Raw genomic sequence first — 26,786 nt, forward strand, 5'->3', positions numbered from 1 at the left:
TCCATTCTGTGCATATACCACTTGTTCTTTGTCCATTCATCTGTTCATGGACCTTTTTTTGCTTCCATGTCTTGGCTATTTAAATATTGCTGCAGTGCACATTTGCCTGCCTCTGTCTTTCCGATTCTGGTGCTCTTAGGTTATAGGCCCAGAAGGTGCCCTGCCGGATCATATGGTAGCTCCGTTTTTACCTTTTAAAGCACCACCATTCTGTTTTCATTAGTGCTGTTACCACTTTCCATCCCACCAGCAGCTAGAAGGTACACAGTTCTCTAAAACCCCTTCAGCATTTAGAGTTTGTAGACTTTTTGCTGACGGTCATTTGACTGGTGTGAGGTGAAACCTTTTTGGAGGTTGGATTTGCGTGCGTCTAATAATTCCTTATACTGCGCTTTAGGCATGTCCTTTTCTTTCTTGTTTTCTTTTCTTTTTAAAGAGTGAGTACAACTTCCCTCTTCATATTGACTTCTTGAAAAATTTGTCATGTGTTGAATTTTCTTGGCTATTCCCTACCCCAGGGCATTTTTTGAGGGCAGGTGATATTTACAGCCCTGCAGTCCTTGTGAATATTAAGTGACCATTAGCACTGTGTTGAAAGCTGCTGCTGTGGGAAACAGCCACAAGGCGGCAGCATTATTACGTTCTCAACTCTTGTTACTAGGGCAACAGAGTCTTCCTGGGCATCGTGTTTCTCGTTTGTAAATTAGAGTGGAATGTGCTCGGACAAACCCCCAGAAGTTTAGGTCTCCTTACTTATGTTTGTTTTTTAAATTGAATTTATATTTCTTATCGGAGTAATTTTGATTAGAGTGTTGTGATTGTCTGGCAGTACAGAATCTGGTCAATTATTCATACATATATCTGTTCATCTTCGGATCCTGTTACCGTGTATGTTATTACAGAGTGTTGAGTAGACCTCCCTTGGTATTTGGTAGGTGTTTGGTCATTATATACTTTATATGTCTTGGTGCTTATATAATTCATATAGTTTATATGTTTATAGACATTTAACATACATCAGTATATGTATGTTAACATACATTATTATATGTATGTTACCCCCATAATCCTAATTTATCGAGCCTCCCACCTTTCATTTTGGTTAACCATTAGTTTGTTTATAAGTCTGTGAGTGTCTTTCTCTGTGGAAATATGTTCATTGGTAGCAATCCTAGGATAACATCTATAAATGATATCATGGGATATTTGTCATTCCCTTTTGACTTACTTAACGTACCATGATTATTTCTAGGCTCATCTGTAGTCATGAAAATGGCATTGTTCATTTTCTTCCGAGGCTAATATTCCATTCGGTACATATACTACTTCTTCTTTGTCCATTTATCTGTTGATGGACATTTTGTTTGCTTGCATGTCTAGGCTATTTTAAATATTGCTGCAGTGCACGTTTGCCTGTCTGTGTCTTTCCGATTCTGGTCTTCTTAAGTTATAGGCCCATTAGGGGATCGGCCGCATCATATGGTAGCTCCATTTTTACCTTTTAAATGCAGCTCCATTCTGTTCTCATGATTAGCTGTTACCAGTTTACATCCAACCAACAGCATAGTGGGTATGCATTTCTCCACAAACCCGTCAGCATTCATAGTTTGTAGACTTTTGACTGATGGCATTTTGAATATTGGGTGGCGACATCTTTTTGTAGTTTGCATTTGCATCCAACCAATAATGCCTGATATCGAGCTTTTATCCATGTTCCTCTTTTTTTTGGTAAATAAAAGAGTGAGTAAAACTTACCTCTTCCAATTGTTTTCTTGAAAAATTCTCTGTGTTGTGAACTTTTTTGGCCATTACCTACCCAGGATATTTTTTGAGGACACGTGTCATTGACAGCCCTAGAATTCCTGTGAATCTTAAGTGACCGTTAGCCCTGTGTTTACAGCTGCTGTTGTGGGAAACGGCCACCAGGCGGCAGCATTGCTCCATTCCCAAATCTGGTGACTAGGGCAGTAGAGCCTTCCTGAAAGTCGTGTTCCTAGGTTGTAAATTAGAATGGAATGTGCCAGGGATAACCCCAGTAAGTTTATGTCTCATTAATTGTTGTTCGTGGTTTTAATTTTTTAAATTGGGGTAATGATTAGAATACTGTTTGTTCTAGGTGTGCACAACCAGGTTCAAATGAACATTATATATACCTATTCATGTGCAGATACTCTTTTCATGTAAAGTACTATTATTTTTAAAATAAATTTGTTTTATTTAATTATTTATTTTTGGCTGAGTTGGATCTTCGTTGCTGCATGTGGGCTTTCTCTAGTTGCAGTGAGCGGGGGCTACTCTCCATTGCGGTGCACGGGCTCCTCACTGCAGTGGCTTCTCTTGTTGCGGAGCACGGTCTCTAGGCATGCGGGCTTCAGTAGTTGTGGTGTGTGGGCTCCGTAGTTGTGGCTCGTGGGCTCTAGAATGCAGGTTCAGTAGTTGTGGTGCACGGGCTTAGTTGCTCTGCAGCATGTGGGATCTTCCTGGACCAGGGATCGAACCCGTGTCCCCTGCACTGGCAGGCGGATTCTTAAGCACGGTGGCACCAGGGAAGCCCCCGTATAAATTATTACAGCGCGTTCAGTAGACCTCCCTTGGTATATGGTTGGTCTTTTTGATATATGAATTTAATATGTATTTGTATACGTATGGTAACCCTAATCTTCATTTATCCATTCCTCCCAGCTTTCCTTTTACATAACCATAGTTTGTTTTCCAAGTCTGTGAGTGTCTCTCTCTGTGGAAATATGTTCATTTGTGTCAGCTGTTAGGTAACACCTAGAAGTGATATCACAGGATATTTGTCGTCTGCTTTCCGACTTACCTCATGTTCTGTGATTATCTCTAGGCTCATCTATGGTGCTGCAGAGAGCAGTGTTTCATTCTTTTCCATGCCGAATATTCCATTGTGTACATGGACCACTTCTTCTTTGGGCATTCATCTGTTGATGGACATTTTGGTTTCTTCCAACTCTTGGCTCTGCTAAGTATTGATGCAGTGCAGGATTGCCAGCCTGTGTCTTTTGGATTCTGGTCTTCTCAGGGGATAGGCCCAGCAGTGGGCCTACTAGATCATATGGTAGTTCAATTTTTACCTTTAAACGCACCTCCATTCTGTTCTCACTACTGGCTGTTACCAGTTGACATCCCACCAGCAACTAGAGGGTACACTGTTCTCTAAAACCCCATCAGCATTTATTGTTTGTGGACTTTTTACTGATGGCATTTGGAGTGTTGGGTGGTGACACCTTTTTGTAGTTTGGATTTGCATGCGTCTAATTCTTCCCGATATTGAGCTTTTAATCCACGTCCGTTTTCTTTTTTTTTTTTTTTAAAGTAAAACAGAAAAACTTACCTCTTCAAATTGTTTCCTTGAAAAATTTGCTGTGTTCTGAATTCCTGTGGCCATTACCTACGCCAGGATATTTTTTGAGGGCAGGTGTCATTTACAACTCCGTAGTAATTGTGAATATTAAGTGACCATTAGCACTGGGTTTAAAGCTGCTGTTGCAGGAAATGGCCACAAGGCGGCAGCATGTCTATATTCCCAACTCTGGTTACTAGGGCAACAGAGCCTTCCTGGAAGTCCTGTTTGTAGGTTGTAAATTAGAGTGGAATGTGCCAGGACAAACCCCCCAAAACTTATGGCTACTTATTTGTTGTTGGTATTCTTAGTTTAATTTTCATTTTGATCAGAGCAAATTTGATCGCAATGTTGTGTTTGTTCTAGGTGTACAGAATCTGTTTCATTGATACATATATCTTTTCATGTTTGGATCCTGTTCCATACAGGTAATTACAGAATGTTGTGTAGACCTCTCTTGGTATTCGGTATGTGTTTGGTGATTCTATATTTTATAAGTATTAGCATATGTCTGTTAAAACCCAATATCCTCCGTTACACATTCGTCACACCTTTCCTCTTGGTTAACCGCAAGTTTGTGTTCTGAATACGTGAGTGTCCTTCTCTGTGGAAATAAGTTCATTAATATCAATTTTTAGGTAACACCTATACGTGATATCATAGGATATGTGTCTCTCACTTTCTGACTTACTTCAAGTTGTGTGATTATCTCTAGCCTCTTCTATGGTGCTGCAAACGGCATTGTTTCATTCTTTTCTCTGTCGAATATTGCATTGTGTACATTTACCTATTTTCGTCCATTCATCTGACGATGGACATTTTTGTTGCTCCCATGTCTTGGCTATTGTAAATTCTGCTGCAATACACGATTTTCCATCCTGTGTCTTTTTGATTCTGGCCTTCACAGGTTACAGGCCCAATAGTGGGCCTTCCGGATCATATGGTAACTCAATTTTTACCTTCAAACGCACTGCCATTCTGTTCCTTTTATTGGCTGTTACCAGTTTACATCCCCCTTAGACATAGAGGTTATGCTATTCTCCACAACTTCTTCAACATCTACTGTTTGTAGACTTTTTGCTGATGGTCATTCTGACTGGTGTGAGGTGATACCTTTGGGTAGATTGGATTTGCATGCGTCTAATAATTCCTGAAGTCCAGCTTTTATCAATATCCTTTTTATTTTTTTTTAAGATTGAGTTAAACTTACAACTTCAAATTGCCTTGTTGAAAAATTTGCCGTGTTTGAATTATTTTGGCCATTCCGTACCCCAGGACATTTTTTGAGGGCATGTGTCATTTACACCCCTGCAGTCCTTGTCAATATTAGTGACCATTAGCAGTGGATTTAAAGCTGCTGTTTGAGGAAATGGCCTTAGGGTGGCAGCATTTCTGCGTTAGCAACTCTGCTTGCTAGGGAAACAGAACCTTCCTGCAAGTTGTGCTTTTAGGTTGCAGCTTAGAGTGGAATGGGCCAGGACAAACGCCCATCAGTTTTAGCCTCCTTAATTCTTGTTTGTGTCTTTAATTTTTAGTTTTGATCAGAGCAAATTGGATTTTAAAATGTCGTTTGTTCTAGGTGTACACAATCTTGTTCATTTACACCTATACATATATATATATATATATATAGATCTTTGTTTCCTTTTCCATGTAGGTTATTACAGAGTGTTGAGTAGACCACTCTTGGTATTCCATAGGTCTTGGGTGATGATATATTTTATATGTATTAGTATATGTTTGTTAACCCCAATATCCGAATTTATGCATTCGTCACACCTTTTCATTGGCTTAACCATAAGTTTGTCTTCTCAATCTGAGATTGTCTTTCTCTATGGAAATATGTTCATTTTTATGCATTTTCAGATAACATAAGTGATATCATGGGACATTTGTCTTTCGCATTTGGGCTTACTTCACGTTGTGTGATTATCTCTAGGCTCATCTGTGGTGCTGCAAATGGCATTGTTTTATTTTTTTCGTGGCTAATATTCCATTCTGTGCATATACCACTTGTTCTTTGTCCATTCATCTGTTCATGGACCTTTTTTTGCTTCCATGTCTTGGCTATTTAAATATTGCTGCAGTGCACATTTGCCTGCCTCTGTCTTTCCGATTCTGGTGCTCTTAGGTTATAGGCCCAGAAGGTGCCCTGCCGGATCATATGGTAGCTCCGTTTTTACCTTTTAAAGCACCACCATTCTGTTTTCATTAGTGCTGTTACCACTTTCCATCCCACCAGCAGCTAGAAGGTACACAGTTCTCTAAAACCCCTTCAGCATTTAGAGTTTGTAGACTTTTTGCTGACGGTCATTTGACTGGTGTGAGGTGAAACCTTTTTGGAGGTTGGATTTGCGTGCGTCTAATAATTCCTTATACTGCGCTTTAGGCATGTCCTTTTCTTTCTTGTTTTCTTTTCTTTTTAAAGAGTGAGTACAACTTCCCTCTTCATATTGACTTCTTGAAAAATTTGTCATGTGTTGAATTTTCTTGGCTATTCCCTACCCCAGGGCATTTTTTGAGGGCAGGTGATATTTACAGCCCTGCAGTCCTTGTGAATATTAAGTGACCATTAGCACTGTGTTGAAAGCTGCTGCTGTGGGAAACAGCCACAAGGCGGCAGCATTATTACGTTCTCAACTCTTGTTACTAGGGCAACAGAGTCTTCCTGGGCATCGTGTTTCTCGTTTGTAAATTAGAGTGGAATGTGCTCGGACAAACCCCCAGAAGTTTAGGTCTCCTTACTTATGTTTGTTTTTTAAATTGAATTTATATTTCTTATCGGAGTAATTTTGATTAGAGTGTTGTGATTGTCTGGCAGTACAGAATCTGGTCAATTATTCATACATATATCTGTTCATCTTCGGATCCTGTTACCGTGTATGTTATTACAGAGTGTTGAGTAGACCTCCCTTGGTATTTGGTAGGTGTTTGGTCATTATATACTTTATATGTCTTGGTGCTTATATAATTCATATAGTTTATATGTTTATAGACATTTAACATACATCAGTATATGTATGTTAACATACATTATTATATGTATGTTACCCCCATAATCCTAATTTATCGAGCCTCCCACCTTTCATTTTGGTTAACCATTAGTTTGTTTATAAGTCTGTGAGTGTCTTTCTCTGTGGAAATATGTTCATTGGTAGCAATCCTAGGATAACATCTATAAATGATATCATGGGATATTTGTCATTCCCTTTTGACTTACTTAACGTACCATGATTATTTCTAGGCTCATCTGTAGTCATGAAAATGGCATTGTTCATTTTCTTCCGAGGCTAATATTCCATTCGGTACATATACTACTTCTTCTTTGTCCATTTATCTGTTGATGGACATTTTGTTTGCTTGCATGTCTAGGCTATTTTAAATATTGCTGCAGTGCACGTTTGCCTGTCTGTGTCTTTCCGATTCTGGTCTTCTTAAGTTATAGGCCCATTAGGGGATCGGCCGCATCATATGGTAGCTCCATTTTTACCTTTTAAATGCAGCTCCATTCTGTTCTCATGATTAGCTGTTACCAGTTTACATCCAACCAACAGCATAGTGGGTATGCATTTCTCCACAAACCCGTCAGCATTCATAGTTTGTAGACTTTTGACTGACGGCATTTTGAATATTGGGTGGCGACATCTTTTTGTAGTTTGCATTTGCATCCAACCAATAATGCCTGATATCGAGCTTTTATCCATGTTCCTCTTTTTTTTGGTAAATAAAAGAGTGAGTAAAACTTACCTCTTCCAATTGTTTTCTTGAAAAATTCTCTGTGTTGTGAACTTTTTTGGCCATTACCTACCCAGGATATTTTTTGAGGACACGTGTCATTGACAGCCCTAGAATTCCTGTGAATCTTAAGTGACCGTTAGCCCTGTGTTTACAGCTGCTGTTGTGGGAAACGGCCACCAGGCGGCAGCATTGCTCCATTCCCAAATCTGGTGACTAGGGCAGTAGAGCCTTCCTGAAAGTCGTGTTCCTAGGTTGTAAATTAGAATGGAATGTGCCAGGGATAACCCCAGTAAGTTTATGTCTCATTAATTGTTGTTCGTGGTTTTAATTTTTTAAATTGGGGTAATGATTAGAATACTGTTTGTTCTAGGTGTGCACAACCAGGTTCAAATGAACATTATATATACCTATTCATGTGCAGATACTCTTTTCATGTAAAGTACTATTATTTTTAAAATAAATTTGTTTTATTTAATTATTTATTTTTGGCTGAGTTGGATCTTCGTTGCTGCATGTGGGCTTTCTCTAGTTGCAGTGAGCGGGGGCTACTCTCCATTGCGGTGCACGGGCTCCTCACTGCAGTGGCTTCTCTTGTTGCGGAGCACGGTCTCTAGGCATGCGGGCTTCAGTAGTTGTGGTGTGTGGGCTCCGTAGTTGTGGCTCGTGGGCTCTAGAATGCAGGTTCAGTAGTTGTGGTGCACGGGCTTAGTTGCTCTGCAGCATGTGGGATCTTCCTGGACCAGGGATCGAACCCGTGTCCCCTGCACTGGCAGGCGGATTCTTAAGCACGGTGGCACCAGGGAAGCCCCCGTATAAATTATTACAGCGCGTTCAGTAGACCTCCCTTGGTATATGGTTGGTCTTTTTGATATATGAATTTAATATGTATTTGTATACGTATGGTAACCCTAATCTTCATTTATCCATTCCTCCCAGCTTTCCTTTTACATAACCATAGTTTGTTTTCCAAGTCTGTGAGTGTCTCTCTCTGTGGAAATATGTTCATTTGTGTCAGCTGTTAGGTAACACCTAGAAGTGATATCACAGGATATTTGTCGTCTGCTTTCCGACTTACCTCATGTTCTGTGATTATCTCTAGGCTCATCTATGGTGCTGCAGAGAGCAGTGTTTCATTCTTTTCCATGCCGAATATTCCATTGTGTACATGGACCACTTCTTCTTTGGGCATTCATCTGTTGATGGACATTTTGGTTTCTTCCAACTCTTGGCTCTGCTAAGTATTGATGCAGTGCAGGATTGCCAGCCTGTGTCTTTTGGATTCTGGTCTTCTCAGGGGATAGGCCCAGCAGTGGGCCTACTAGATCATATGGTAGTTCAATTTTTACCTTTAAACGCACCTCCATTCTGTTCTCACTACTGGCTGTTACCAGTTGACATCCCACCAGCAACTAGAGGGTACACTGTTCTCTAAAACCCCATCAGCATTTATTGTTTGTGGACTTTTTACTGATGGCATTTGGAGTGTTGGGTGGTGACACCTTTTTGTAGTTTGGATTTGCATGCGTCTAATTCTTCCCGATATTGAGCTTTTAATCCACGTCCGTTTTCTTTTTTTTTTTTTTTAAAGTAAAACAGAAAAACTTACCTCTTCAAATTGTTTCCTTGAAAAATTTGCTGTGTTCTGAATTCCTGTGGCCATTACCTACGCCAGGATATTTTTTGAGGGCAGGTGTCATTTACAACTCCGTAGTAATTGTGAATATTAAGTGACCATTAGCACTGGGTTTAAAGCTGCTGTTGCAGGAAATGGCCACAAGGCGGCAGCATGTCTATATTCCCAACTCTGGTTACTAGGGCAACAGAGCCTTCCTGGAAGTCCTGTTTGTAGGTTGTAAATTAGAGTGGAATGTGCCAGGACAAACCCCCCAAAACTTATGGCTACTTATTTGTTGTTGGTATTCTTAGTTTAATTTTCATTTTGATCAGAGCAAATTTGATCGCAATGTTGTGTTTGTTCTAGGTGTACAGAATCTGTTTCATTGATACATATATCTTTTCATGTTTGGATCCTGTTCCATACAGGTAATTACAGAATGTTGTGTAGACCTCTCTTGGTATTCGGTATGTGTTTGGTGATTCTATATTTTATAAGTATTAGCATATGTCTGTTAAAACCCAATATCCTCCGTTACACATTCGTCACACCTTTCCTCTTGGTTAACCGCAAGTTTGTGTTCTGAATACGTGAGTGTCCTTCTCTGTGGAAATAAGTTCATTAATATCAATTTTTAGGTAACACCTATACGTGATATCATAGGATATGTGTCTCTCACTTTCTGACTTACTTCAAGTTGTGTGATTATCTCTAGCCTCTTCTATGGTGCTGCAAACGGCATTGTTTCATTCTTTTCTCTGTCGAATATTGCATTGTGTACATTTACCTATTTTCGTCCATTCATCTGACGATGGACATTTTTGTTGCTCCCATGTCTTGGCTATTGTAAATTCTGCTGCAATACACGATTTTCCATCCTGTGTCTTTTTGATTCTGGCCTTCACAGGTTACAGGCCCAATAGTGGGCCTTCCGGATCATATGGTAACTCAATTTTTACCTTCAAACGCACTGCCATTCTGTTCCTTTTATTGGCTGTTACCAGTTTACATCCCCCTTAGACATAGAGGTTATGCTATTCTCCACAACTTCTTCAACATCTACTGTTTGTAGACTTTTTGCTGATGGTCATTCTGACTGGTGTGAGGTGATACCTTTGGGTAGATTGGATTTGCATGCGTCTAATAATTCCTGAAGTCCAGCTTTTATCAATATCCTTTTTATTTTTTTTTAAGATTGAGTTAAACTTACAACTTCAAATTGCCTTGTTGAAAAATTTGCCGTGTTTGAATTATTTTGGCCATTCCGTACCCCAGGACATTTTTTGAGGGCATGTGTCATTTACACCCCTGCAGTCCTTGTCAATATTAGTGACCATTAGCAGTGGATTTAAAGCTGCTGTTTGAGGAAATGGCCTTAGGGTGGCAGCATTTCTGCGTTAGCAACTCTGCTTGCTAGGGAAACAGAACCTTCCTGCAAGTTGTGCTTTTAGGTTGCAGCTTAGAGTGGAATGGGCCAGGACAAACGCCCATCAGTTTTAGCCTCCTTAATTCTTGTTTGTGTCTTTAATTTTTAGTTTTGATCAGAGCAAATTGGATTTTAAAATGTCGTTTGTTCTAGGTGTACACAATCTTGTTCATTTACACCTATACATATATATATATATATATATAGATCTTTGTTTCCTTTTCCATGTAGGTTATTACAGAGTGTTGAGTAGACCACTCTTGGTATTCCATAGGTCTTGGGTGATGATATATTTTATATGTATTAGTATATGTTTGTTAACCCCAATATCCGAATTTATGCATTCGTCACACCTTTTCATTGGCTTAACCATAAGTTTGTCTTCTCAATCTGAGATTGTCTTTCTCTATGGAAATATGTTCATTTTTATGCATTTTCAGATAACATAAGTGATATCATGGGACATTTGTCTTTCGCATTTGGGCTTACTTCACGTTGTGTGATTATCTCTAGGCTCATCTGTGGTGCTGCAAATGGCATTGTTTTATTTTTTTCGTGGCTAATATTCCATTCTGTGCATATACCACTTGTTCTTTGTCCATTCATCTGTTCATGGACCTTTTTTTGCTTCCATGTCTTGGCTATTTAAATATTGCTGCAGTGCACATTTGCCTGCCTCTGTCTTTCCGATTCTGGTGCTCTTAGGTTATAGGCCCAGAAGGTGCCCTGCCGGATCATATGGTAGCTCCGTTTTTACCTTTTAAAGCACCACCATTCTGTTTTCATTAGTGCTGTTACCACTTTCCATCCCACCAGCAGCTAGAAGGTACACAGTTCTCTAAAACCCCTTCAGCATTTAGAGTTTGTAGACTTTTTGCTGACGGTCATTTGACTGGTGTGAGGTGAAACCTTTTTGGAGGTTGGATTTGCGTGCGTCTAATAATTCCTTATACTGCGCTTTAGGCATGTCCTTTTCTTTCTTGTTTTCTTTTCTTTTTAAAGAGTGAGTACAACTTCCCTCTTCATATTGACTTCTTGAAAAATTTGTCATGTGTTGAATTTTCTTGGCTATTCCCTACCCCAGGGCATTTTTTGAGGGCAGGTGATATTTACAGCCCTGCAGTCCTTGTGAATATTAAGTGACCATTAGCACTGTGTTGAAAGCTGCTGCTGTGGGAAACAGCCACAAGGCGGCAGCATTATTACGTTCTCAACTCTTGTTACTAGGGCAACAGAGTCTTCCTGGGCATCGTGTTTCTCGTTTGTAAATTAGAGTGGAATGTGCTCGGACAAACCCCCAGAAGTTTAGGTCTCCTTACTTATGTTTGTTTTTTAAATTGAATTTATATTTCTTATCGGAGTAATTTTGATTAGAGTGTTGTGATTGTCTGGCAGTACAGAATCTGGTCAATTATTCATACATATATCTGTTCATCTTCGGATCCTGTTACCGTGTATGTTATTACAGAGTGTTGAGTAGACCTCCCTTGGTATTTGGTAGGTGTTTGGTCATTATATACTTTATATGTCTTGGTGCTTATATAATTCATATAGTTTATATGTTTATAGACATTTAACATACATCAGTATATGTATGTTAACATACATTATTATATGTATGTTACCCCCATAATCCTAATTTATCGAGCCTCCCACCTTTCATTTTGGTTAACCATTAGTTTGTTTATAAGTCTGTGAGTGTCTTTCTCTGTGGAAATATGTTCATTGGTAGCAATCCTAGGATAACATCTATAAATGATATCATGGGATATTTGTCATTCCCTTTTGACTTACTTAACGTACCATGATTATTTCTAGGCTCATCTGTAGTCATGAAAATGGCATTGTTCATTTTCTTCCGAGGCTAATATTCCATTCGGTACATATACTACTTCTTCTTTGTCCATTTATCTGTTGATGGACATTTTGTTTGCTTGCATGTCTAGGCTATTTTAAATATTGCTGCAGTGCACGTTTGCCTGTCTGTGTCTTTCCGATTCTGGTCTTCTTAAGTTATAGGCCCATTAGGGGATCGGCCGCATCATATGGTAGCTCCATTTTTACCTTTTAAATGCAGCTCCATTCTGTTCTCATGATTAGCTGTTACCAGTTTACATCCAACCAACAGCATAGTGGGTATGCATTTCTCCACAAACCCGTCAGCATTCATAGTTTGTAGACTTTTGACTGACGGCATTTTGAATATTGGGTGGCGACATCTTTTTGTAGTTTGCATTTGCATCCAACCAATAATGCCTGATATCGAGCTTTTATCCATGTTCCTCTTTTTTTTGGTAAATAAAAGAGTGAGTAAAACTTACCTCTTCCAATTGTTTTCTTGAAAAATTCTCTGTGTTGTGAACTTTTTTGGCCATTACCTACCCAGGATATTTTTTGAGGACACGTGTCATTGACAGCCCTAGAATTCCTGTGAATCTTAAGTGACCGTTAGCCCTGTGTTTACAGCTGCTGTTGTGGGAAACGGCCACCAGGCGGCAGCATTGCTCCATTCCCAAATCTGGTGACTAGGGCAGTAGAGCCTTCCTGAAAGTCGTGTTCCTAGGTTGTAAATTAGAATGGAATGTGCCAGGGATAACCCCAGTAAGTTTATGTCTCATTAATTGTTGTTCGTGGTTTTAATTTTTTAAATTGGGGTAATGATTAGAATACTGTTTGTTCTAGGTGTGCACAACCAGGTTCAAATGAACATTATATATACCTATTCATGTGCAGATACTCTTTTCATGTAAAGTACTATTATTTTTAAAATAAATTTGTTTTATTTAATTATTTATTTTTGGCTGAGTTGGATCTTCGTTGCTGCATGTGGGCTTTCTCTAGTTGCAGTGAGCGGGGGCTACTCTCCATTGCGGTGCACGGGCTCCTCACTGCAGTGGCTTCTCTTGTTGCGGAGCACGGTCTCTAGGCATGCGGGCTTCAGTAGTTGTGGTGTGTGGGCTCCGTAGTTGTGGCTCGTGGGCTCTAGAATGCAGGTTCAGTAGTTGTGGTGCACGGGCTTAGTTGCTCTGCAGCATGTGGGATCTTCCTGGACCAGGGATCGAACCCGTGTCCCCTGCACTGGCAGGCGGATTCTTAAGCACGGTGGCACCAGGGAAGCCCCCGTATAAATTATTACAGCGCGTTCAGTAGACCTCCCTTGGTATATGGTTGGTCTTTTTGATATATGAATTTAATATGTATTTGTATACGTATGGTAACCCTAATCTTCATTTATCCATTCCTCCCAGCTTTCCTTTTACATAACCATAGTTTGTTTTCCAAGTCTGTGAGTGTCTCTCTCTGTGGAAATATGTTCATTTGTGTCAGCTGTTAGGTAACACCTAGAAGTGATATCACAGGATATTTGTCGTCTGCTTTCCGACTTACCTCATGTTCTGTGATTATCTCTAGGCTCATCTATGGTGCTGCAGAGAGCAGTGTTTCATTCTTTTCCATGCCGAATATTCCATTGTGTACATGGACCACTTCTTCTTTGGGCATTCATCTGTTGATGGACATTTTGGTTTCTTCCAACTCTTGGCTCTGCTAAGTATTGATGCAGTGCAGGATTGCCAGCCTGTGTCTTTTGGATTCTGGTCTTCTCAGGGGATAGGCCCAGCAGTGGGCCTACTAGATCATATGGTAGTTCAATTTTTACCTTTAAACGCACCTCCATTCTGTTCTCACTACTGGCTGTTACCAGTTGACATCCCACCAGCAACTAGAGGGTACACTGTTCTCTAAAACCCCATCAGCATTTATTGTTTGTGGACTTTTTACTGATGGCATTTGGAGTGTTGGGTGGTGACACCTTTTTGTAGTTTGGATTTGCATGCGTCTAATTCTTCCCGATATTGAGCTTTTAATCCACGTCCGTTTTCTTTTTTTTTTTTTTTAAAGTAAAACAGAAAAACTTACCTCTTCAAATTGTTTCCTTGAAAAATTTGCTGTGTTCTGAATTCCTGTGGCCATTACCTACGCCAGGATATTTTTTGAGGGCAGGTGTCATTTACAACTCCGTAGTAATTGTGAATATTAAGTGACCATTAGCACTGGGTTTAAAGCTGCTGTTGCAGGAAATGGCCACAAGGCGGCAGCATGTCTATATTCCCAACTCTGGTTACTAGGGCAACAGAGCCTTCCTGGAAGTCCTGTTTGTAGGTTGTAAATTAGAGTGGAATGTGCCAGGACAAACCCCCCAAAACTTATGGCTACTTATTTGTTGTTGGTATTCTTAGTTTAATTTTCATTTTGATCAGAGCAAATTTGATCGCAATGTTGTGTTTGTTCTAGGTGTACAGAATCTGTTTCATTGATACATATATCTTTTCATGTTTGGATCCTGTTCCATACAGGTAATTACAGAATGTTGTGTAGACCTCTCTTGGTATTCGGTATGTGTTTGGTGATTCTATATTTTATAAGTATTAGCATATGTCTGTTAAAACCCAATATCCTCCGTTACACATTCGGCACACCTTTCCTCTTGGTTAACCGCAAGTTTGTGTTCTGAATACGTGAGTGTCCTTCTCTGTGGAAATAAGTTCATTAATATCAATTTTTAGGTAACACCTATACGTGATATCATAGGATATGTGTCTCTCACTTTCTGACTTACTTCAAGTTGTGTGATTATCTCTAGCCTCTTCTATGGTGCTGCAAACGGCATTGTTTCATTCTTTTCTCTGTCGAATATTGCATTGTGTACATTTACCTATTTTCGTCCATTCATCTGATGATGGACATTTTTGTTGCTCCCATGTCTTGGCTATTGTAAATTCTGCTGCAATACACGATTTTCCATCCTGTGTCTTTTTGATTCTGGCCTTCACAGGTTACAGGCCCAATAGTGGGCCTTCCGGATCATATGGTAACTCAATTTTTACCTTCAAACGCACTGCCATTCTGTTCCTTTTATTGGCTGTTACCAGTTTACATCCCCCTTAGACATAGAGGTTATGCTATTCTCCACAACTTCTTCAACATCTACTGTTTGTAGACTTTTTGCTGATGGTCATTCTGACTGGTGTGAGGTGATACCTTTGGGTAGATTGGATTTGCATGCGTCTAATAATTCCTGATGTCCAGCTTTTATCAATATCCTTTTTATTTTTTTTTAAGATTGAGTTAAACTTACAACTTCAAATTGCCTTGTTGAAAAATTTGCCGTGTTTGAATTATTTTGGCCATTCCGTACCCCAGGACATTTTTTGAGGGCATGTGTCATTTACACCCCTGCAGTCCTTGTCAATATTAGTGACCATTAGCAGTGGATTTAAAGCTGCTGTTTGAGGAAATGGCCTTAGGGTGGCAGCATTTCTGCGTTAGCAACTCTGCTTGCTAGGGAAACAGAACCTTCCTGCAAGTTGTGCTTTTAGGTTGCAGCTTAGAGTGGAATGGGCCAGGACAAACGCCCATCAGTTTTAGCCTCCTTAATTCTTGTTTGTGTCTTTAATTTTTAGTTTTGATCAGAGCAAATTGGATTTTAAAATGTCGTTTGTTCTAGGTGTACACAATCTTGTTCATTTACACCTATACATATATATATATATATATATATATATATATATATATAGATCTTTGTTTCCTTTTCCATGTAGGTTATTACAGAGTGTTGAGTAGACCACTCTTGGTATTCCATAGGTCTTGGGTGATGATATATTTTATATGTATTAGTATATGTTTGTTAACCCCAATATCCGAATTTATGCATTCGTCACACCTTTTCATTGGCTTAACCATAAGTTTGTCTTCTCAATCTGAGATTGTCTTTCTCTATGGAAATATGTTCATTTTTATGCATTTTCAGATAACATAAGTGATATCATGGGACATTTGTCTTTCGCATTTGGGCTTACTTCACGTTGTGTGATTATCTCTAGGCTCATCTGTGGTGCTGCAAATGGCATTGTTTTATTTTTTTCGTGGCTAATATTCCATTCTGTGCATATACCACTTGTTCTTTGTCCATTCATCTGTTCATGGACCTTTTTTTGCTTCCATGTCTTGGCTATTTAAATATTGCTGCAGTGCACATTTGCCTGCCTCTGTCTTTCCGATTCTGGTGCTCTTAGGTTATAGGCCCAGAAGGTGCCCTGCCGGATCATATGGTAGCTCCGTTTTTACCTTTTAAAGCACCACCATTCTGTTTTCATTAGTGCTGTTACCACTTTCCATCCCACCAGCAGCTAGAAGGTACACAGTTCTCTAAAACCCCTTCAGCATTTAGAGTTTGTAGACTTTTTGCTGACGGTCATTTGACTGGTGTGAGGTGAAACCTTTCTGGAGGTTGGATTTGCGTGCGTCTAATAATTCCTTATACTGCGCTTTAGGCATGTCCTTTTCTTTCTTGTTTTCTTTTCTTTTTAAAGAGTGAGTACAACTTCCCTCTTCATATTGACTTCTTGAAAAATTTGTCATGTGTTGAATTTTCTTGGCTATTCCCTACCCCAGGGCATTTTTTGAGGGCAGGTGATATTTACAGCCCTGCAGTCCTTGTGAATATTAAGTGACCATTAGCACTGTGTTGAAAGCTGCTGCTGTGGGAAACAGCCACAAGGCGGCAGCATTATTACGTTCTCAACTCTTGTTACTAGGGCAACAGAGTCTTCCTGGGCATCGTGTTTCTCGTTTGTAAATTAGAGTGGAATGTGCTCGGACAAACCCCCAGAAGTTTAGGTCTCCTTACTTATGTTTGTTTTTTAAATTGAATTTATATTTCTTATCGGAGTAATTTTGATTAGAGTGTTGTGATTGTCTGGCAGTACAGAATCTGGTCAATTATTCATACATATATCTGTTCATCTTCGGATCCTGTTACCGTGTATGTTATTACAGAGTGTTGAGTAGACCTCCCTTGGTATTTGGTAGGTGTTTGGTCATTATATACTTTATATGTCTTGGTGCTTATATAATTCATATAGTTTATATGTTTATAGACATTTAACATACATCAGTATATGTATGTTAACATACATTATTATATGTATGTTACCCCCATAATCCTAATTTATCGAGCCTCCCACCTTTCATTTTGGTTAACCATTAGTTTGTTTATAAGTCTGTGAGTGTCTTTCTCTGTGGAAATATGTTCATTGGTAGCAATCCTAGGATAACATCTATAAATGATATCATGGGATATTTGTCATTCCCTTTTGACTTACTTAACGTACCATGATTATTTCTAGGCTCATCTGTAGTCATGAAAATGGCATTGTTCATTTTCTTCCGAGGCTAATATTCCATTCGGTACATATACTACTTCTTCTTTGTCCATTTATCTGTTGATGGACATTTTGTTTGCTTGCATGTCTAGGCTATTTTAAATATTGCTGCAGTGCACGTTTGCCTGTCTGTGTCTTTCCGATTCTGGTCTTCTTAAGTTATAGGCCCATTAGGGGATCGGCCGCATCATATGGTAGCTCCATTTTTACCTTTTAAATGCAGCTCCATTCTGTTCTCATGATTAGCTGTTACCAGTTTACATCCAACCAACAGCACAGTGGGTATGCATTTCTCCACAAACCCGTCAGCATTCATAGTTTGTAGACTTTTGACTGACGGCATTTTGAATATTGGGTGGCGACATCTTTTTGTAGTTTGCATTTGCATCCAACCAATAATGCCTGATATCGAGCTTTTATCCATGTTCCTCTTTTTTTTGGTAAATAAAAGAGTGAGTAAAACTTACCTCTTCCAATTGTTTTCTTGAAAAATTCTCTGTGTTGTGAACTTTTTTGGCCATTACCTACCCAGGATATTTTTTGAGGACACGTGTCATTGACAGCCCTAGAATTCCTGTGAATCTTAAGTGACCGTTAGCCCTGTGTTTACAGCTGCTGTTGTGGGAAACGGCCACCAGGCGGCAGCATTGCTCCATTCCCAAATCTGGTGACTAGGGCAGTAGAGCCTTCCTGAAAGTCGTGTTCCTAGGTTGTAAATTAGAATGGAATGTGCCAGGGATAACCCCAGTAAGTTTATGTCTCATTAATTGTTGTTCGTGGTTTTAATTTTTTAAATTGGGGTAATGATTAGAATACTGTTTGTTCTAGGTGTGCACAACCAGGTTCAAATGAACATTATATATACCTATTCATGTGCAGATACTCTTTTCATGTAAAGTACTATTATTTTTAAAATAAATTTGTTTTATTTAATTATTTATTTTTGGCTGAGTTGGATCTTCGTTGCTGCATGTGGGCTTTCTCTAGTTGCAGTGAGCGGGGGCTACTCTCCATTGCGGTGCACGGGCTCCTCACTGCAGTGGCTTCTCTTGTTGCGGAGCACGGTCTCTAGGCATGCGGGCTTCAGTAGTTGTGGTGTGTGGGCTCCGTAGTTGTGGCTCGTGGGCTCTAGAATGCAGGTTCAGTAGTTGTGGTGCACGGGCTTAGTTGCTCTGCAGCATGTGGGATCTTCCTGGACCAGGGATCGAACCCGTGTCCCCTGCACTGGCAGGCGGATTCTTAAGCACGGTGGCACCAGGGAAGCCCCCGTATAAATTATTACAGCGCGTTCAGTAGACCTCCCTTGGTATATGGTTGGTCTTTTTGATATATGAATTTAATATGTATTTGTATACGTATGGTAACCCTAATCTTCATTTATCCATTCCTCCCAGCTTTCCTTTTACATAACCATAGTTTGTTTTCCAAGTCTGTGAGTGTCTGTCTCTGTGGAAATATGTTCATTTGTGTCAGCTGTTAGGTAACACCTAGAAGTGATATCACAGGATATTTGTCGTCTGCTTTCCGACTTACCTCATGTTCTGTGATTATCTCTAGGCTCATCTATGGTGCTGCAGAGAGCAGTGTTTCATTCTTTTCCATGCCGAATATTCCATTGTGTACATGGACCACTTCTTCTTTGGGCATTCATCTGTTGATGGACATTTTGGTTTCTTCCAACTCTTGGCTCTGCTAAGTATTGATGCAGTGCAGGATTGCCAGCCTGTGTCTTTTGGATTCTGGTCTTCTCAGGGGATAGGCCCAGCAGTGGGCCTACTAGATCATATGGTAGTTCAATTTTTACCTTTAAACGCACCTCCATTCTGTTCTCACTACTGGCTGTTACCAGTTGACATCCCACCAGCAACTAGAGGGTACACTGTTCTCTAAAACCCCATCAGCATTTATTGTTTGTGGACTTTTTACTGATGGCATTTGGAGTGTTGGGTGGTGACACCTTTTTGTAGTTTGGATTTGCATGCGTCTAATTCTTCCCGATATTGAGCTTTTAATCCACGTCCGTTTTCTTTTTTTTTTTTTTAAAGTAAAACAGAAAAACTTACCTCTTCAAATTGTTTCCTTGAAAAATTTGCTGTGTTCTGAATTCCTGTGGCCATTACCTACGCCAGGATATTTTTTGAGGGCAGGTGTCATTTACAACTCCGTAGTAATTGTGAATATTAAGTGACCATTAGCACTGGGTTTAAAGCTGCTGTTGCAGGAAATGGCCACAAGGCGGCAGCATGTCTATATTCCCAACTCTGGTTACTAGGGCAACAGAGCCTTCCTGGAAGTCCTGTTTGTAGGTTGTAAATTAGAGTGGAATGTGCCAGGACAAACCCCCCAAAACTTATGGCTACTTATTTGTTGTTGGTATTCTTAGTTTAATTTTCATTTTGATCAGAGCAAATTTGATCGCAATGTTGTGTTTGTTCTAGGTGTACAGAATCTGTTTCATTGATACATATATCTTTTCATGTTTGGATCCTGTTCCATACAGGTAATTACAGAATGTTGTGTAGACCTCTCTTGGTATTCGGTATGTGTTTGGTGATTCTATATTTTATAAGTATTAGCATATGTCTGTTAAAACCCAATATCCTCCGTTACACATTCGTCACACCTTTCCTCTTGGTTAACCGCAAGTTTGTGTTCTGAATACGTGAGTGTCCTTCTCTGTGGAAATAAGTTCATTAATATCAATTTTTAGGTAACACCTATACGTGATATCATAGGATATGTGTCTCTCACTTTCTGACTTACTTCAAGTTGTGTGATTATCTCTAGCCTCTTCTATGGTGCTGCAAACGGCATTGTTTCATTCTTTTCTCTGTCGAATATTGCATTGTGTACATTTACCTATTTTCGTCCATTCATCTGATGATGGACATTTTTGTTGCTCCCATGTCTTGGCTATTGTAAATTCTGCTGCAATACACGATTTTCCATCCTGTGTCTTTTTGATTCTGGCCTTCACAGGTTACAGGCCCAATAGTGGGCCTTCCGGATCATATGGTAACTCAATTTTTACCTTCAAACGCACTGCCATTCTGTTCCTTTTATTGGCTGTTACCAGTTTACATCCCCCTTAGACATAGAGGTTATGCTATTCTCCACAACTTCTTCAACATCTACTGTTTGTAGACTTTTTGCTGATGGTCATTCTGACTGGTGTGAGGTGATACCTTTGGGTAGATTGGATTTGCATGCGTCTAATAATTCCTGATGTCCAGCTTTTATCAATATCCTTTTTATTTTTTTTTAAGATTGAGTTAAACTTACAACTTCAAATTGCCTTGTTGAAAAATTTGCCGTGTTTGAATTATTTTGGCCATTCCGTACCCCAGGACATTTTTTGAGGGCATGTGTCATTTACACCCCTGCAGTCCTTGTCAATATTAGTGACCATTAGCAGTGGATTTAAAGCTGCTGTTTGAGGAAATGGCCTTAGGGTGGCAGCATTTCTGCGTTAGCAACTCTGCTTGCTAGGGAAACAGAACCTTCCTGCAAGTTGTGCTTTTAGGTTGCAGCTTAGAGTGGAATGGGCCAGGACAAACGCCCATCAGTTTTAGCCTCCTTAATTCTTGTTTGTGTCTTTAATTTTTAGTTTTGATCAGAGCAAATTGGATTTTAAAATGTCGTTTGTTCTAGGTGTACACAATCTTGTTCATTTACACCTATACATATATATATATATATATATATATATATATAGATCTTTGTTTCCTTTTCCATGTAGGTTATTACAGAGTGTTGAGTAGACCACTCTTGGTATTCCATAGGTCTTGGGTGATGATATATTTTATATGTATTAGTATATGTTTGTTAACCCCAATATCCGAATTTATGCATTCGTCACACCTTTTCATTGGCTTAACCATAAGTTTGTCTTCTCAATCTGAGATTGTCTTTCTCTATGGAAATATGTTCATTTTTATGCATTTTCAGATAACATAAGTGATATCATGGGACATTTGTCTTTCGCATTTGGGCTTACTTCACGTTGTGTGATTATCTCTAGGCTCATCTGTGGTGCTGCAAATGGCATTGTTTTATTTTTTTCGTGGCTAATATTCCATTCTGTGCATATACCACTTGTTCTTTGTCCATTCATCTGTTCATGGACCTTTTTTTGCTTCCATGTCTTGGCTATTTAAATATTGCTGCAGTGCACATTTGCCTGCCTCTGTCTTTCCGATTCTGGTGCTCTTAGGTTATAGGCCCAGAAGGTGCCCTGCCGGATCATATGGTAGCTCCGTTTTTACCTTTTAAAGCACCACCATTCTGTTTTCATTAGTGCTGTTACCACTTTCCATCCCACCAGCAGCTAGAAGGTACACAGTTCTCTAAAACCCCTTCAGCATTTAGAGTTTGTAGACTTTTTGCTGACGGTCATTTGACTGGTGTGAGGTGAAACCTTTTTGGAGGTTGGATTTGCGTGCGTCTAATAATTCCTTATACTGCGCTTTAGGCATGTCCTTTTCTTTCTTGTTTTCTTTTCTTTTTAAAGAGTGAGTACAACTTCCCTCTTCATATTGACTTCTTGAAAAATTTGTCATGTGTTGAATTTTCTTGGCTATTCCCTACCCCAGGGCATTTTTTGAGGGCAGGTGATATTTACAGCCCTGCAGTCCTTGTGAATATTAAGTGACCATTAGCACTGTGTTGAAAGCTGCTGCTGTGGGAAACAGCCACAAGGCGGCAGCATTATTACGTTCTCAACTCTTGTTACTAGGGCAACAGAGTCTTCCTGGGCATCGTGTTTCTCGTTTGTAAATTAGAGTGGAATGTGCTCGGACAAACCCCCAGAAGTTTAGGTCTCCTTACTTATGTTTGTTTTTTAAATTGAATTTATATTTCTTATCGGAGTAATTTTGATTAGAGTGTTGTGATTGTCTGGCAGTACAGAATCTGGTCAATTATTCATACATATATCTGTTCATCTTCGGATCCTGTTACCGTGTATGTTATTACAGAGTGTTGAGTAGACCTCCCTTGGTATTTGGTAGGTGTTTGGTCATTATATACTTTATATGTCTTGGTGCTTATATAATTCATATAGTTTATATGTTTATAGACATTTAACATACATCAGTATATGTATGTTAACATACATTATTATATGTATGTTACCCCCATAATCCTAATTTATCGAGCCTCCCACCTTTCATTTTGGTTAACCATTAGTTTGTTTATAAGTCTGTGAGTGTCTTTCTCTGTGGAAATATGTTCATTGGTAGCAATCCTAGGATAACATCTATAAATGATATCATGGGATATTTGTCATTCCCTTTTGACTTACTTAACGTACCATGATTATTTCTAGGCTCATCTGTAGTCATGAAAATGGCATTGTTCATTTTCTTCCGAGGCTAATATTCCATTCGGTACATATACTACTTCTTCTTTGTCCATTTATCTGTTGATGGACATTTTGTTTGCTTGCATGTCTAGGCTATTTTAAATATTGCTGCAGTGCACGTTTGCCTGTCTGTGTCTTTCCGATTCTGGTCTTCTTAAGTTATAGGCCCATTAGGGGATCGGCCGCATCATATGGTAGCTCCATTTTTACCTTTTAAATGCAGCTCCATTCTGTTCTCATGATTAGCTGTTACCAGTTTACATCCAACCAACAGCATAGTGGGTATGCATTTCTCCACAAACCCGTCAGCATTCATAGTTTGTAGACTTTTGACTGACGGCATTTTGAATATTGGGTGGCGACATCTTTTTGTAGTTTGCATTTGCATCCAACCAATAATGCCTGATATCGAGCTTTTATCCATGTTCCTCTTTTTTTTGGTAAATAAAAGAGTGAGTAAAACTTACCTCTTCCAATTGTTTTCTTGAAAAATTCTCTGTGTTGTGAACTTTTTTGGCCATTACCTACCCAGGATATTTTTTGAGGACACGTGTCATTGACAGCCCTAGAATTCCTGTGAATCTTAAGTGACCGTTAGCCCTGTGTTTACAGCTGCTGTTGTGGGAAACGGCCACCAGGCGGCAGCATTGCTCCATTCCCAAATCTGGTGACTAGGGCAGTAGAGCCTTCCTGAAAGTCGTGTTCCTAGGTTGTAAATTAGAATGGAATGTGCCAGGGATAACCCCAGTAAGTTTATGTCTCATTAATTGTTGTTCGTGGTTTTAATTTTTTAAATTGGGGTAATGATTAGAATACTGTTTGTTCTAGGTGTGCACAACCAGGTTCAAATGAACATTATATATACCTATTCATGTGCAGATACTCTTTTCATGTAAAGTACTATTATTTTTAAAATAAATTTGTTTTATTTAATTATTTATTTTTGGCTGAGTTGGATCTTCGTTGCTGCATGTGGGCTTTCTCTAGTTGCAGTGAGCGGGGGCTACTCTCCATTGCGGTGCACGGGCTCCTCACTGCAGTGGCTTCTCTTGTTGCGGAGCACGGTCTCTAGGCATGCGGGCTTCAGTAGTTGTGGTGTGTGGGCTCCGTAGTTGTGGCTCGTGGGCTCTAGAATGCAGGTTCAGTAGTTGTGGTGCACGGGCTTAGTTGCTCTGCAGCATGTGGGATCTTCCTGGACCAGGGATCGAACCCGTGTCCCCTGCACTGGCAGGCGGATTCTTAAGCACGGTGGCACCAGGGAAGCCCCCGTATAAATTATTACAGCGCGTTCAGTAGACCTCCCTTGGTATATGGTTGGTCTTTTTGATATATGAATTTAATATGTATTTGTATACGTATGGTAACCCTAATCTTCATTTATCCATTCCTCCCAGCTTTCCTTTTACATAACCATAGTTTGTTTTCCAAGTCTGTGAGTGTCTCTCTCTGTGGAAATATGTTCATTTGTGTCAGCTGTTAGGTAACACCTAGAAGTGATATCACAGGATATTTGTCGTCTGCTTTCCGACTTACCTCATGTTCTGTGATTATCTCTAGGCTCATCTATGGTGCTGCAGAGAGCAGTGTTTCATTCTTTTCCATGCCGAATATTCCATTGTGTACATGGACCACTTCTTCTTTGGGCATTCATCTGTTGATGGACATTTTGGTTTCTTCCAACTCTTGGCTCTGCTAAGTATTGATGCAGTGCAGGATTGCCAGCCTGTGTCTTTTGGATTCTGGTCTTCTCAGGGGATAGGCCCAGCAGTGGGCCTACTAGATCATATGGTAGTTCAATTTTTACCTTTAAACGCACCTCCATTCTGTTCTCACTACTGGCTGTTACCAGTTGACATCCCACCAGCAACTAGAGGGTACACTGTTCTCTAAAACCCCATCAGCATTTATTGTTTGTGGACTTTTTACTGATGGCATTTGGAGTGTTGGGTGGTGACACCTTTTTGTAGTTTGGATTTGCATGCGTCTAATTCTTCCCGATATTGAGCTTTTAATCCACGTCCGTTTTCTTTTTTTTTTTTTTTTAAAGTAAAACAGAAAAACTTACCTCTTCAAATTGTTTCCTTGAAAAATTTGCTGTGTTCTGAATTCCTGTGGCCATTACCTACGCCAGGATATTTTTTGAGGGCAGGTGTCATTTACAACTCCGTAGTAATTGTGAATATTAAGTGACCATTAGCACTGGGTTTAAAGCTGCTGTTGCAGGAAATGGCCACAAGGCGGCAGCATGTCTATATTCCCAACTCTGGTTACTAGGGCAACAGAGCCTTCCTGGAAGTCCTGTTTGTAGGTTGTAAATTAGAGTGGAATGTGCCAGGACAAACCCCCCAAAACTTATGGCTACTTATTTGTTGTTGGTATTCTTAGTTTAATTTTCATTTTGATCAGAGCAAATTTGATCGCAATGTTGTGTTTGTTCTAGGTGTACAGAATCTGTTTCATTGATACATATATCTTTTCATGTTTGGATCCTGTTCCATACAGGTAATTACAGAATGTTGTGTAGACCTCTCTTGGTATTCGGTATGTGTTTGGTGATTCTATATTTTATAAGTATTAGCATATGTCTGTTAAAACCCAATATCCTCCGTTACACATTCGTCACACCTTTCCTCTTGGTTAACCGCAAGTTTGTGTTCTGAATACGTGAGTGTCCTTCTCTGTGGAAATAAGTTCATTAATATCAATTTTTAGGTAACACCTATACGTGATATCATAGGATATGTGTCTCTCACTTTCTGACTTACTTCAAGTTGTGTGATTATCTCTAGCCTCTTCTATGGTGCTGCAAACGGCATTGTTTCATTCTTTTCTCTGTCGAATATTGCATTGTGTACATTTACCTATTTTCGTCCATTCATCTGATGATGGACATTTTTGTTGCTCCCATGTCTTGGCTATTGTAAATTCTGCTGCAATACACGATTTTCCATCCTGTGTCTTTTTGATTCTGGCCTTCACAGGTTACAGGCCCAATAGTGGGCCTTCCGGATCATATGGTAACTCAATTTTTACCTTCAAACGCACTGCCATTCTGTTCCTTTTATTGGCTGTTACCAGTTTACATCCCCCTTAGACATAGAGGTTATGCTATTCTCCACAACTTCTTCAACATCTACTGTTTGTAGACTTTTTGCTGATGGTCATTCTGACTGGTGTGAGGTGATACCTTTGGGTAGATTGGATTTGCATGCGTCTAATAATTCCTGATGTCCAGCTTTTATCAATATCCTTTTTATTTTTTTTTAAGATTGAGTTAAACTTACAACTTCAAATTGCCTTGTTGAAAAATTTGCCGTGTTTGAATTATTTTGGCCATTCCGTACCCCAGGACATTTTTTGAGGGCATGTGTCATTTACACCCCTGCAGTCCTTGTCAATATTAGTGACCATTAGCAGTGGATTTAAAGCTGCTGTTTGAGGAAATGGCCTTAGGGTGGCAGCATTTCTGCGTTAGCAACTCTGCTTGCTAGGGAAACAGAACCTTCCTGCAAGTTGTGCTTTTAGGTTGCAGCTTAGAGTGGAATGGGCCAGGACAAACGCCCATCAGTTTTAGCCTCCTTAATTCTTGTTTGTGTCTTTAATTTTTAGTTTTGATCAGAGCAAATTGGATTTTAAAATGTCGTTTGTTCTAGGTGTACACAATCTTGTTCATTTACACCTATACATATATATATATATATATATATATATATATATATATATATAGATCTTTGTTTCCTTTTCCATGTAGGTTATTACAGAGTGTTGAGTAGACCACTCTTGGTATTCCATAGGTCTTGGGTGATGATATATTTTATATGTATTAGTATATGTTTGTTAACCCCAATATCCGAATTTATGCATTCGTCACACCTTTTCATTGGCTTAACCATAAGTTTGTCTTCTCAATCTGAGATTGTCTTTCTCTATGGAAATATGTTCATTTTTATGCATTTTCAGATAACATAAGTGATATCATGGGACATTTGTCTTTCGCATTTGGGCTTACTTCACGTTGTGTGATTATCTCTAGGCTCATCTGTGGTGCTGCAAATGGCATT

The sequence above is a fragment of the Eubalaena glacialis genome, chromosome 8, assembly GCF_028564815.1.
Source record: "Eubalaena glacialis isolate mEubGla1 chromosome 8, mEubGla1.1.hap2.+ XY, whole genome shotgun sequence".
NCBI classification, from domain to species: domain Eukaryota; kingdom Metazoa; phylum Chordata; class Mammalia; order Artiodactyla; family Balaenidae; genus Eubalaena; species Eubalaena glacialis.